Source organism: Budorcas taxicolor, chromosome 1, assembly GCF_023091745.1.
Source record: "Budorcas taxicolor isolate Tak-1 chromosome 1, Takin1.1, whole genome shotgun sequence".
Lineage (NCBI taxonomy): Eukaryota > Metazoa > Chordata > Mammalia > Artiodactyla > Bovidae > Budorcas > Budorcas taxicolor.
Genome location: NC_068910.1, coordinates 137,473,521 through 137,485,789, shown reverse-complemented (window position 1 = coordinate 137,485,789; position 12,269 = coordinate 137,473,521).

Genomic DNA, 12,269 nt, shown 5'->3' with positions numbered 1-12,269 from the left:
GAAGAAAAAGCTTTACTTTCTCTTCTGCCCATCTGGCTGGACATGAAGGATTCTAAGATGGTGCAGTTACCAGATGGGCTCAACCAGGATGCCTGTGTCCCTGGAAGACCCCCACAGCAGACTATAGGAATGAGACATAAACAAGCCTTTGTTGGGACTTCCCTGGTGGTCCTGTGGCTGAGAGTCCGTGCCCCCAATGCAGTCAGGCCAAGGTCTATACCTGGTCAGGGAACCAGATCCCATGTGCTACATACAATTAAGAGTTTGCATGCTTCAACCAAAACCCAGGACAGTCAAATAAATAAATAACAAAAAATAAATATTTAATAAATACATAAATAAGCCTTTGTCCTCACATAGGAAGGGTGGAGGAAGATGATTAGTAGCTAGAGGTAACTACCCTGTTTAACAGAGAAATTGAGGAAATTTACAGGTGACCCACCAATCCCCCAAATCCTTCAGGCTTGATCTTTCAAAGACATCTGGGAGCCCCCCTTTCTGCCCAGGTGTCTCTGCAGTGTATCCCATCTTCCCCTCCCTGCCTTTCTTTTCCCTCTCTCCTGCCACTTATCTCCTGATCAGCTTAAACAGAGCCACCTAGAGAGTGGGTCTTCTTCCATTGGAAGTGCCCTTCACAGTCTGCCAGAACCACTTCTTGAAGGGCCAGCTGATTCTCTGCTCCTGCAATTGCCTGGATCCCCACAGTCATTACTGGGCCACTTTTCTGACAGCAAAGCTGCTGATGAATAGCAAATGCATGCAGAAGTCTCCATTATCTCCTTTATTGTTTCAAAGGGACAATAAATTAAGAGCACTATTTACAAGTTTTTGATAATAACTACAATAATAGCAATGACAGAGATGATAACCCGCCTTTTTTTTCCCATTGTACAAGCTTCCAGCCATTCACCCTAGCCATCTCTTAAAATAGAGTCCTTCCTATCTTGACTCTATCCTTTTGGGACATGACCTGGGTTTCTATGTTTAATCTCCAAGATTCTGGGGTGGTACCCACATACAGATTTTTTTTTTTAATAGCTTGAGGCCAGAGGGGATATTTCTGCTGAGAAGACAATGAAATCTGTGCTTTTTCCCACAAAAAAAGGAAAAAATGTTTCAGGGGACACCACACCTAAACATCCTGGGCATTTCCAGCAAATCTCAGCAGAGGATGAGATAGTTTGGGAGAAATACTGAAACTAAGGCTGATAGCACTCATGGTCAGTTTTGTTTTGCTTTTTTAAAAATCAGGGTAGGTGGTCAATTGAGTTATATTAGTCTGCTATCAGTTTCTCTTGACTAGATCTTGCATTCTTAAAAGGTAAAAATCTTTAGTGAAATGATCGTGTCTGATTATGGAATGGCCTTAGTGATGAGTGGGTAAGTGAGTGACTAAATGAATGAGTTTATAATCTCATGACCTGAGAGCCATGGAAAGTGGGCTTGCCACAGTCAGGAGAGCCGGGCCCTAGCCTTGACCCAGTTATGAACCTAACCACGTGATTGTAAGCAAGTCACTTCCGCACACTGATACTTGGTTTCATCGTTTATAAAATGAAGGCCTTGGACTAGACCAGTGCTTCTCATACCTCCATCTCATCAGGGGATCTTGTTAAATGCAAACTCTGATTTAGGAGGTCTGGGGTGGTGTTGTAAGAGTCTTCATTTTTAATAAGCTTCTGCTGCTGCTGCTGCTGCTAAGTCACTTCAGTCGTGTTCGACTCTGTGTGACCCCGTAGATGACAGCCCACCAGGCTCCTCTGTCCCTGAGATTCTCCAGGCAAGAATACTGGAGTGGGTTGCCATTTCCTTCTCCAATGCATGCATGCATGCTAAGTCACTTCAGTCGTGTCTGACTCTGTGTGACCCAGGCTCCTCTGTCCCTGGGATTCTCCAGACAAGAATACTGAAGTGGGTTGCCATTTCCTTCTCCAATGCATGCATGCATGCTAAGTCACTTCAGTCGTGTCTGACTCTGTGTGACCCAGGCTCCTCTGTCCACAGGATTCTCCAGGCAAGAATACTGGAGTGAGTGGGTCATTCTTCTGGTCCATAGCCACACTTTGTATAGCAGGAGTCTTGGTCTCCAAGTTCCCTTTGCTAATATTCAATGGCTCAATTCTTAACAAATTAGAATAATCAGTTTATTCACCACTCAGCAGCCAGACTCCTTATAAAAGGTGAGTTTGACCCTTTGGTGGTTTCTTGTATCATTCAGAATAATATCCACGTTTCTCAATGCAGAACTACAAAGCCCCACATGATCTGATTCCGATTCATCACTTCTACGGCACCTTCCTCTACCTCTTCTTCCCCTTGCTTATATATATTCCAGCTGGATCTCTTTGCTGTTCCATCCATACTCTTGCCCCAAAGCCTTTGAATGTGCTGTTCCCTCCACTTGGAATACTGTCCCACCTGGAATACTGTCCCACCCGCCTCCTGCTGTAGTTTGGTCTTTGTCCAAATGTAACCTTATCAGAAAGAACTTCTCTGATCACCCTCTAAAAATATTCCCCATTTTCATCTATTACTCTTTTAATCTCTTACTCTGCTTAACTTTCATTCATAGCAAATCTTGACATCTAACATTTTGCATAAAGATTTTTGCAGTTAACAATTGTCTTATTTATTAAGCGGTTTTTTTAAAATTATTGTCTATTGATTCAGTTATCTGTCTATTGTCTTTCTCCTCCTCTGGCATGTGAGCTCCACAAGAGCAAACATTTGGTCTCTTTTACCCACTGCTATCTTCCCAGGACCTGACCGATGTCCAACCATCATTTGTTGAATGTGCAAAGAAAGAGATGAATAGAAAAGTGAAAAGTGGTTACACTGTTTAAAAAAAAAAAGGAGTCCCTATGGCATCATTCAACCCTTCTGTACCGTCTCTATCAACAAGAAAAGCTGTGAGTCTCCGAGACCCTAAAGACTGCTGGGTGGAAGAAAGGAGTCTGCAGAGAGAATGGCTTGCGGCCCACCTTAGCCCCAGAGCAATTTCTGTTCTTACAACTCACTGGAGTCTCCTCTGCAGCCACTGTCACGTGGTGAGTGTATATTACCCTCGCCCCAGTGGAGAAGTGTATACATCAGGCCACCATTCAGATCCCACCACGCTAACTCTCCTTCCTCTGTTCTAGGGACACCACTAGCTTTCGACTGTGATTGGACTGCCCACACTGACTGCCACAACGAGAAAGAACAGGCTGCTCAGGCTGACCCGAACGCCCGCTTCACCTGGCATGTACATGTCTCATTATAAATTAATCACTTGGCATTCTGCTTTATCCCCTTCAGTCTCCTCTGAGTGACTCAGCTTTCTGAGACTGATTAACTTTGGTACCCAACGGAGTCAAGTTTCTGAACCTTCAAAGCCAGACCCTGAACAGTGGCTGCTTCTATAATATGTTGCTGCTCTGTGAAAGTGCATAGCAGGTGGCCAACTGGTCCTTCCCAGGCACCATGCGACATCACTGAAGGATTTGTTTAGCACTTTCCCACAAACCCAGCAACTCCACTTAGAGAAATGACTCTTGTGACTCCATGGACCATAACTCACCAAGCTCCTCTGTCCATAGGATTATAGGCAAGAATATTGGAGTGGGTAGAAATTCCCTTCTCCAGGGGGGTCTTCCCAACCTAGGGACTGAATTCCAGTCTCCTGAATTGAAGGCAGATTCTTTACTGTTTGAGCCACCAGGAAAACCCATATTAAAGAGATATCTGGATAAATATGTAGAGATGTAGGAAAGTGCATCGTCATCTTCTCTCTTCCTCAGCTGGAAGTGGTGGGGGGGGGGGGGTACTTTTGCATCCTACGTTGTTCCCAGAATGTGGATGGGTCCTAGACTCCTCTATTCCCCACTTCCTATAGCACCCCTGGGAATTAATTGATGGTTTGTCATTTATTATAATTGTGAGGGGAAGTGTTCGTGACAGCAGAGTTGGTTAAGTAATCTATACCCAAAGCTGGGAAGTGAATGAACTTCTAGTGACCAGGGAATTAGGCAGCTGTGTCTCAAGCTCCAGGAGTGCAGTCCTTGTCACAGAGTAGCGACTGACCTGAGTGATTTGAGTTCTGGACCAGAGGTTTGTTGAGTCCTCAATTCTGGCTGCTGCTGTGGACAGGGCAGAAGCAGTTTTGCAAGCTGATTGGGAAGTCAGCCAAGGTCAGATGGTTTCCAGTCACTGGCTACTCCTGGAGTCTTTCCTCTGGAGTATGGTAGCTTCTCCAGCAAACCAGAGGCTTCTTTAAACTCCCTTTCCCAGCGGAGAATATAGAGCCCTCCTTCCACCCACTCACATTCCAGGGAGCCTTAGCCCTGCAATCACCCTCATCACCACTTTGTAGCAGCCAGTTTCTTTCAGTTTTCAGAGATGATACACCCTTCCAAGGGTGACCGGGATGACCTCTTTTCCTGAAGCAGGAAATAATCCCCATGTTAGTAAGAAAGCTGAGAACAACTAATCCATCAGTCAGCATCTGACTCACCACATTAAGGTGTGTCATACAGCCGTTAAAACGAAGATGCAGATTATACAGAGAGAAGAATGCGACAAAACTGCCACTTGAAATCAGTCCCAATTTTACCAAAGTATAGATGCGCAGGTGGGAACATGCATTTGTGGAGAAATAATTAAATGACATCAAAATGCTAACCATGGTTATCTCTGAGTGGTGAGACTTCTGGAAAGCTTTTTTTCCTCTTACTTTGTTTTATATGTCTCTGTACTATTTGAAATTTTACAAAGAGTATGTTTATTTTATTAGGGGAAAAACACTATTTTCAATTTGGAAGAAAACCCTTTTATTCAGTTTTGTGTACTCCAGCAAAATGTTAGAGTAGTTGCTGGGGCAAGGTACCACGAGACACAAAGCTGAGAGCAGCGTGAACCCTGCCCATTATTTGCAGGACCAGTGTGCCCTGGATTAGATGACCTCTTCGTAGGTCTTCCTATTTCGAGAGTCTATGATTTGAAGACGCCAAACAGTATCTCCAGATCAAAACTATTTATAAGAATCATTTCCTTCATAATGAGTTGGGACTTCCGCTAACTGCTAGTGTGTTTGGATGACATCATCTCTGAGATTTATGTGAAATGACTCCTTTTCCTTGATGTTATCAAGGAGTTTCAGCAGTTGGGTTCCTTATATTTCTTTGTGTTTAAATGACATCTGAAGAAGCTGTCATTTGTCAAGGTTTAATTGTTTCCAATTTTTTTTTCCTGGCAAGTTTCCAGATATTGCTGGGCAGATTTGATAATGAGACCAGCAAAAATGCTGAGAGATGAAACACGCTGAGAGTTCTAGTCCAGACCATCTACTTTTTACCTATGTGACCCTGAGCTCGTCACTTTTCTCTGGGCCTTACTTTTTTCCGTTTAGATAAAAGGCGAAGAGTTCGATAAGATGATTTTAAAGATCCTGTCCATCTCTGATACTCTGTGATGAGTTTTAACTCTGGGATTATTAAAAAAAAAATCTCCTTGCCCTGGTCCCAAGTATTCTTATATCTCATTATCTGCATCATTCAATAACGGTAGAATTATACTGTTAAATATAATCCAGCAGAGTTCTCTTCCACACCACCCATACTAGGTGGTCATCTGTATCTACTAATACCTTTAGAAGCAAGAAGCTCCCTTCCTTCCAAGGCAGACCATTTCCCTTTAGTCAGAAAGAGCACTTAAAAGGTATTTTTTGGCAGAACTGAATTGTGCTGCCCTGTGCCTTCCACCCAGGGTTCTGCAAAGGGCAATGTGAAAGGCACTACGCTTTGTCCCCGTCACTGCCCCTTCGGGAGCCTCAGTGCAGGTGTTTCTAATTTCTGATACTGATCTTGGAGGTGGGGGTGAGGGTGGTTCTCTCACTTCCTGTTTTAGACACCAGAATCTCAACAAGGGTGAGAAGTTTTGCAGTCCTTTACTCAAAGTTCCACTGATGGATGTAAAGTTTGGAAAGTCTGGCACTGAATCTCTTTTCTCAAATGTTGTCCTTTTGCCCCAGACAGAAGTCTGGAGCCTCACTGCCTTGCCCTACAACTGTGTGGATGACCCTTCCTCTCCTAACATCAGCCTTCTCTCCCTTCTCATATTCCCTCTTTCCTTTTTAAAGCCCCGGAGGCCCTGCATCTCCCAACCTCATTTTCTTGAATTACCACCATTCAGTCAAATATCTGTGTTCAAGTCCTCTCTTCTGTCTAAACTGTATAGCTCCAGCATGTCTCTGTCTTCTCTCCACTTTCTGCCTCTGGGTATGGAGAAGAGGTGGCTCCAGCGATGGAAATGAAGGATATCTAGAACAAAGAGGATTCCCATTTCAGAGTGCAGTTTGCTTTCTTCCAAATAGGTTAGGAAAACAAACAAACGAAAAAATCAGAGGCATCTTGGACCTCAAGGATTACAAATTTGCAACTAGTAGATAAATATGACCTGGAGATCTAATGCTGCTGCTGCTGCTAAGTCACTTTAGTCGTGTCCAACTCTGTGTGACCCCATAGACGACAGCCCACCAGGCTCCACCGTCCCTGAGATTCTCCAGGCAAGAACACTGGAGTGGCTTGCTATGTCCTTCTCCAATGCATGAAAGTAAAAAGTGAAAGTAAAGTTGCTCAGTCGTGTCCGACTCTTTGCGACCCCATGGACTGCAGCCCACCAGGCTCCTCCGTCCATGGGATTTTCCAGGCAAGAGTACTGGAGTGAGTTGCCATTGCCTTCTCCTGGAGATATAATGCACAACATAGTAATTATAGTCAACAATGCTGTGTTATAAACTTCAAAGTTGCTAAGAGACCAGATCTTCATTGTTCTCGCTCCAAAAAAAAAAAAAGTAATTATGTGACTTGATGGAGGTGTTAACTGATACCAAGGTGGTAGTCATACTGCAACATATCAATGCATCAAATCAACACCTGTACAACTCAAACTTACACAATGTTATGTGTCAATTGTATCTCAATTAAAAAAGAAAAAAACCCAGAAACAAAAGGATCAGTTAAGCTTCAATGGGTCTACATTAGATTCCTTTGGTCAACGTGATTTTAATCTTTCACTTTCTGCTGCTGCTGCTAAGTCGCTTCAGTCGTGTCCGACTCTGTGCAACCCCACAGACGGCAGCCCACCAGGCTTCGTCGTCCCTGGGATTCTCCAGACAAGAACACTGGAGTGGGTTGCCATTTCCTTTTCCAAAGCATGAAAGTGGAAAGTGAAAAGTGAAAGTGAAGTCACTCAGTCGTGTCCGACTTTTCACGACTCCATGGACTGCAGGCCACCAGGCTCCTCCATCCATGGGATTTTCCAGGCAAGAGTACTGGAGTGGGTTGCCATTGCTTTCACTTTCTAGATGATCAGTTCAGCTTCAATGGGTCTATATTACATTCCTTTGGTCAACATGATTTTAATCTTTCACTTTCTAGAGGAACAAAGGTCCCTTTGCCTTCTTGGGTTTACATTTTCATTATAATTTTCATTTTAATATCCTTTCCATTAAGAGAAAATGAGCCCACACTATTCTAATTCTTAGGTTTCTCCTGTGAATGGGAAGTGGGGAATGGGAGGGGCTTTGGAGAGAGGGCTTTCTAATGTCTCTACCAGGATTCGAGTAGAGAAGAATAAGTAGGTGACATATATTAATATATTAAGAGATTCATTGCAAGGAATTGGCTTATGCAATTGTGGGGGCTGGCTTGGCAAAGCTGAAATCCGTATTGCAGACAATCTGGGAAGGTAGGCTGAACTCTCGGGCAGATTCTCTAAGGAAGAAGTTCTTATGACCTTTCAACTGATTACCAACTGATTACCTAGGTTAAACTCCCTTAAGGATTACTTGTTCAGTTGCGTCTGACTCTTTGTGACCCCATGGACTGTAGCTCACCAGGCTCCTCTGTCCATGGGATTGTCCAGGCAAGATTACTGGAGTGCGTAGCCATTTCCTTCTCCAGGGGACCTTCCCAACCCAGGAACTGAACCTAGGTCTCCCCCATTGCAGGTAGACTGTTTACCATCTGAGCCACCAGGGAAACCCTTATCTCCCTTACGTAAAGTCAACTGATTACGGACTTTAAACATACCTGTAAAATACCTTCCCAGCAACATCTAGATCAATGCTTGACTGAATAACTGGAGACTATAATTAGACAAGTTGATACATAATGAAGACCATCTTGTCTCTCAAATACCTGTCTTGGAATCTTGGAAGTTCCAAGAAAAAGTGAAATATGCTCAAATCTTTGCTGTGTTTCCTTCCTTTGGGACTAAGACCCCCTAGACCAGTAGAGCCTAAGGTCACAAGGGAAGACAACAGACATTTTGCTAGTGGATCATTAGGAGTCAGAAACTGGAGCCACTCCTGTTTCCACCCCCTGACTCCTGAACCCAGAAATCCTGGCTCTGGGAGAAACAGTAGCATATGTTGGATACTGATTTAGAGAATACACAGCCTGCTGGAGGACACTGCGCCAACCTCGTGAGATACTGCCACCTGGCTGGTGCTATGGATAAGTCTTCAGAAGATCAGCCCACATTCTATCAAGCCAGCAGATGCAGAATGATGGGGAGCACGGTAAGGCTAATGAATTCCATGAGCAGAGGCCCATTGCTATACTTCATGAGCTATAAAGTAAACGTCCTGATCAGAAGCAGTGTGGCGTGGGGTAATGAGATGGGGAGTAAATTATTCTGTACATCCCCATATGGTCATTTGGGCAGAAGCATTGTGTGTCAGGAAGGCAAATCCATGTCTAGATTAAGTGGCTATTGAATAAGAACAAAGTGCTGGCATTTCCATGATGGAAACAGTCCAGTGTAATCAGTTTGTCACCAAGTAGCTCTCTGATCTCTCCAGAATCATAACAGGATCTCAGTACTGGTCTCTGCTGCTGACAATTTGGGCACTCAGCAATGGTCATAGCCAGGTCAGTATTGGCGAGGAGAAGCTGAGCCCATGCATAATCTCCATCCCTGCCACCATTCCCACTTTGTTTATGAACCTGATAGGCAATGACAGGACTGACTGAAGAAAGAATTTGACTGGCAGCCACAGAACGTGTTACCCCATCCACTGGATTCTTTACTGTCTGAGCCCTGGGGCTTCCATCCAACTCTCACCTCTGCGGAGGTTACCCTTTGGTGAGCGTTCACATGGATTACAAATATCTTCACAGCTTTTGCCCATTCAGAGATGGCTATACACTGACTTCTTGCTGGGACCTCCTTGTCCCTACCTCTCAGGTTCTTGCCCATTCAGCCCAACCACTGCTCACACCCTGTGGATCCGCGTAGACCCTTGCCTATGTATAAGCATAGGAATTCTACATTGAGTGAATAGTAGTTTATCTTAGACCACCAAAACAGAGTCATGATGAACCTTCACTCAGTTCCCAGACTTGAGCCAGTATACAGGCCAAGGAACTCTTGAATGAAGTGGAGGCCAGGTCCCTTGAGAAGGGCTCTGGTGCACTGCCAAAGTTTTACACAGCTAATCTTTCATTCTTCTCCAAAAGAGACCATGATTTGTTAGCCAAATGTCGTAGTTCTCTGTGACTCAGACTGCTGCGAATACTGCCTCAGCTCAGTTGCCCATCGTGGCAAGCACACCCATCTTCTGTGATGAAACTGTCACTTGGTGTCTGCCACCCTGGGCATCCTATCATCCCCGTTGCGTTAGGGACACCAGTGTGGTGGCTGTAGCTCCTACTGCAGTGTTTGACCTACAGAGAAAAGTGCCCACAGAGCTCTTCAAGGATCTGAGGCTCCCCTCAACCTAAAACACAGAGTTCAGAATCTTTGCTGAGAGGGATTTTACAAATCACCCCCATACCTTCCTGTCAGAAAACAATAGTGATGACTTATTATTCCATTATTTTTGTGGACCCGGAATTCAGACAGGACACAGCAGAGACAACTTATCTCTGTTGCCTGGGGTCTTTGCTGAAGACTCAAATGCTGAGAAGCTAGAATCTGAAGGCTTAAGGGAACTAAAGAATCTGCTTCCAGGCATCGTTCATTCAAGTGCCTGGCAAGTTCTTGCTGGAGGTTTGTTCATCCCAACTTGGTCTTTCCATGGTGTTGCTTGAAGGGCCTTAATGATGTGGCAATTGGCTTCTCCAAGTGAGCAAGTCAAGGGCCCAAATTGGAAGCTGAAATGTTTATTAATAGTCTTGTTTGGGAAGCCCCAGGGCTCAGACAGTAAAGAATCCACCTGCAATGCCGGAGACCCACATTCAATCCCTGGGTCAGGAAGATCCCCTGGAGAAGGGAATGGCTACCCACTCCAGTATTCTTGCCTGGAGAATCCCATGGACAGAGGATCCAGGTGGGCTAGAGTCCATGGGATCACAAAGAACTGGATACAACTGAATGACTAACACTTCACTTTGGGAAGCCCCACCCCATCAGGTCTGCAATCTTATTGGTCTCATAGATCAGCCCTCTTCTTTATGTGAGGGGACTACACAGTTGTGAATACTAAGAGATGAAGGTATTAGGGGTCATCTGGAAGGTGGCTACCACACCGGGCTTGGTGAGGTCAGGTAAAGCCAGATAGGAACAGTGCTGACAGAAAGCTAAAGGGCAGGTAACTGAGAGAGATGCGTCACTGTGTTGGCCACTGTAGCCCAGGGCTTTGTGGATGGTGTTCTCGGTCTGTCCGATTTCCATCAGCCCAAATAACCTTCCAAAGGTAAAGAGTTTAAAGTTTCCCAAAAGGGAAGCATCAGCTGGGAACATCAAAGCCGAGGCACACAAAGCCGCTTTGCTGCAGACTCTTTGTTGGCTACATGTCTGTGTTGCCCAGTTTCCTGATGCGCGTTATCTTCGGCTGCTAATGGATTTAGAGCCAAATGGGAGGGGGTAGGGAAACAACAGCAGGGCTTCGAAAATGATTCTCCACTGAGCAAAGCTAAAAAGAAATCTCGTGGCATACTGGATTTGGATTACAACGGTCTTCTCACTCTTGGTCAACAGAACGCCATATCTGTACGTGTGGTGACGGGCGGGCAGCACTCTGCAGGGGCCAGCAGAGTTTCCACTTCAGCACAGCATGGTTTCACACCGGAGCACCTCAGCGGTTGTTCTACTGACCACAGGAAAATTGAAAGTTTAATGTTTTTCCTTCTCATCACCTCGCCACCCCCTGATGGGTGCTTTCCTGTCATTTTGTCTTTCCGGATGGAATGATGCAGAGGGAACCTCTGGGGACAACTGAGAGAGTTTGTGCCTGAACACAAGGGCGGGAAAAACCAGTGGACAAGATGTGAAAGGGCTTGATAAACATGTGAGAGATATCGAGGTGCCAAAACACAGCCGCAGAGCTGAGCTGCCAGCTCCGCTGAAGCTGAAGCCCCAGCGGAGACTGGGGCATGCTTTCTCTTCTTGTTGGGACTTGAGAGGGTGGGAGTCCCTCAGGCAGGAGTGTTTCTGTTCTCCATGGAGCTGCCCAGCTAAGACCTGCTGTTTCTCAACAGCCAGGTCATGATGAAAAGGAAGAGATTTTCCTCCAGGACAATAAGAGCTTCTGTTTCCAGGATGCAGCCCCTGCTGTTACTGTGCTGTGTGACCAGGGCAAGTCTCGACTTTTCCACCTGCAGTTTTGTCATCTGTGGGTAGTAACAAACTGCTTCTCTGGGGCTTGAACCACTTTGTTTATCAAGTGCAGGAGGAATGAGGAAATACTCACTGAACTCCAAAACACCCTTAGGTGAAAGCCTTACGGGGACAGGGAGAACTTTGCTTTCTCTCCAATAATCCCCCTGGCTTCTACCAGCGGTGTGTGGCAGTAATACAGGGCCACTGACTTGGAGGCTGGATGCTTGAACACCTGTGTGTTCACACACCTGTGCACTCTGCCTTGCTGTGTACCTGGAACACATGCTCCCCAGGGGGTCTCTGTATAGTACTGCCTACTCTGGTCTTTCATAGCCTTGAGTCTAAAGTTGGAACGCCACCTGGTGCAATACACGGTGGAAAGTCGACCAGATGGATACAAGAACTCAGGTTCTTGCCCAGCTCTTCCCAGCAGCTCAGAAATTAACACATTCTATTTCTTTACTGTCACTATGCAGTAGGTCACCTGAGGGAACTTGTAAAAAAAAAAAATATATATATATACCACTTCCCTGTGTCACCAAACCAAATGAATAAGAATCTGAGGATGAGGCCCTGTTTAGCTTTTTTTGTTTTTTAAAAAAACTCCACAGGTGATTCCAATGTGTTTTGAAGGCCGAAGCATTTAACCTTTCGTGATTTAGAGCTCTTAGAGGAGAGAAGCTCAG